This window comes from Schistocerca serialis, unplaced genomic scaffold (assembly GCF_023864345.2).
Source record: "Schistocerca serialis cubense isolate TAMUIC-IGC-003099 unplaced genomic scaffold, iqSchSeri2.2 HiC_scaffold_1154, whole genome shotgun sequence".
Taxonomy (NCBI): domain Eukaryota; kingdom Metazoa; phylum Arthropoda; class Insecta; order Orthoptera; family Acrididae; genus Schistocerca; species Schistocerca serialis.
In genome coordinates, this window is record NW_026047353.1 from 50,001 (window position 1) to 52,500 (window position 2,500).

The following is a 2,500-nucleotide window of genomic DNA, read 5'->3' on the forward strand; positions in this document are numbered from 1 at the left end:
GGCTCCGAGTGCGGGAGGAGGCGGTCACGAATGAAGCCCGCGGTGGAGACGGGCTTCTTAGTGAAGAGGTCCGCCCAGAAGTCCAGCAGACCAGGGATGGCAGGTGGCGGCTGGAGCAGGGTGCCATCCAAGAGGCCGCGCACGCAACGTGCACGCGACCGTCGGAAGGCATCCTGCGTTCTCGCGTACTCCCAGCGGCGCCGCTTGCGCTTCTGCGTCGGCGGCGCGGCAGGCGGCCGCTTCGATGGTTGGCGCGGCCGCTGTGTCCTGGTGATCGATCTCTCCCCTCTGGACCCGACCGACGCAAGGGCATCCGGGAGCATGCCCAGGATGACATCGGGCGGCGTGCCCCGCCCCAGACCTATGACACGATCCAGGGCAGAGAAACGCTGGGCGGAAGCGGGTAGCCCCGCCAGATGCTCCCAGATGGCGGCGTCAGTCGGCCCCTCCGGCGGCGGCCGGGTGGTGTCGGCCGCGAAGTCCTCGGCTGCGTCGACGGGCGGCGCAGCGGCCTCGCCCGCGTCAGGCAGCGGGCTCGCTGCTCCCCGGCGGGACGCCGGCTCTTCCCCCCGACCGATCTCAAGCGCCTCCATGAATTGGCGGACAAGCTGCTTGTGGGCAGCTTGCCGCCGTCGGCACTTGATTGCCTCAAGCGTTCGGTCGGGGAACATCCTGATGAGCTCTTGATTTACAAAGAAGAACCGGGCGTCCCTCTCGAGGAACAGTTCGGCCTCTGCCTTGGCGAGCGACAGGACTTCTTCCTCCGTCCACCTCGCGCGATGCCTCTCCGTGACGATCTCCGCGTTGGCGGCCGCAAGGTGTTGGCGGCGGCGATGGACCCCGAGACCGTTCTTGGTGGTGAAGCTGCGGTGGCACTCACTACAGGCGTATACAGCTGCAAAAGTTACAAGATTTTCGGCACGGCCGGTTGGCCGGCTAGGTGCTGGGGGAGTTGGGGTGGCACCTTCAGCGGAAGGGCCACCACTTATTCTCTGAGTACTGCCCCCAACTGAAAAAGGGATAGTGCGAGGGGGGGCTGGTAACCCCCCCAAGCCCCTGGTGCGGTCTTCCACTCTGCGAAAATCAGCGGGCCCACGAGAAGGGGAGAAGACCGCAGGAGAGGAGAGGCTAAGAGGGCTAGGCCCATGTATTGCGCATCACTCTCCCTGTAACCATAACCCAAGGAAGGCACCTCGCAGCAGCAGCACGACTACATCAAGACCGCACTTCGAAAAGCCAAGTCCGGATGCAGCCACACCGCCGCCACTTGGCCACCTTAAGAGAGTCATAGTTACTCCCGCCGTTTACCCGCGCTTGCTTGAATTTCTTCACGTTGACATTCAGAGCACTGGGCAGAAATCACATTGCGTCAACACCCGCTAGGGCCATCGCAATGCTTTGTTTTAATTAGACAGTCGGATTCCCCCAGTCCGTGCCAGTTCTGAGTTGATCGTTGAATGGCGGCCGAAGAGAATCCGCGCACCCGCGCGCCCCCGGAGGAGCACGCTAAGGCGGACGCGGCCTCGCAGCAAGGAAGATCCGTGGGAGGCCAAGGCACGGGACCGAGCTCGGATCCTGCACGCAGGTTGAAGCACCGGGGCGCGAACGCCGCGCAGGCGCGCGCATCCTGCACCGCCGGCCAGCACGAGGCCGACCAACGGCGAGAGCAGACCACGCCCGCGCTAAACGCCCGCACTTACCGGCACCCCTACGGCACTCACCTCGCCCAGGCCCGGCACGTTAGCGCTGACCCACTTCCCGACCAAGCCCGACACGCCCCGATCCTCAGAGCCAATCCTTATCCCGAAGTTACGGATCCAATTTGCCGACTTCCCTTACCTACATTATTCTATCGACTAGAGGCTCTTCACCTTGGAGACCTGCTGCGGATATGGGTACGAACCGGCGCGACACCTCCACGTGGCCCTCTCCCGGATTTTCAAGGTCCGAGGGGAAGATCGGGACACCGCCGCAACTGCGGTGCTCTTCGCGTTCCAAACCCTATCTCCCTGCTAGAGGATTCCAGGGAACTCGAACGCTCATGCAGAAAAGAAAACTCTTCCCCGATCTCCCGACGGCGTCTCCGGGTCCTTTTGGGTTACCCCGACGAGCATCTCTAAAAGAGGGGCCCGACTTGTATCGGTTCCGCTGCCGGGTTCCGGAATAGGAACCGGATTCCCTTTCGCCCAACGGGGGCCAGCACAAAGTGCATCATGCTATGACGGCCCCCATCAACATCGGATTTCTCCTAGGGCTTAGGATCGACTGACTCGTGTGCAACGGCTGTTCACACGAAACCCTTCTCCGCGTCAGCCCTCCAGGGCCTCGCTGGAGTATTTGCTACTACCACCAAGATCTGCACCGACGGCGGCTCCAGGCAGGCTCACGCCCAGACCCTTCTGCGCCCACCGCCGCGACCCTCCTACTCGTCAGGGCTTCGCGGCCGGCCGCAAGGACCGGCCATGACTGCCAGACTGACGGCCGAGTATAGGCACGACGC

At 63.4% G+C, this 2,500-nt stretch overlaps 1 pseudogene; it reads right to left on the reverse strand.

Moving 5' to 3' along the window:
* LOC126432795 (large subunit ribosomal RNA) overlaps positions 1–2,500 on the reverse strand; it is a 7,954-nt pseudogene that overhangs the window by 3,795 nt on the left and 1,659 nt on the right.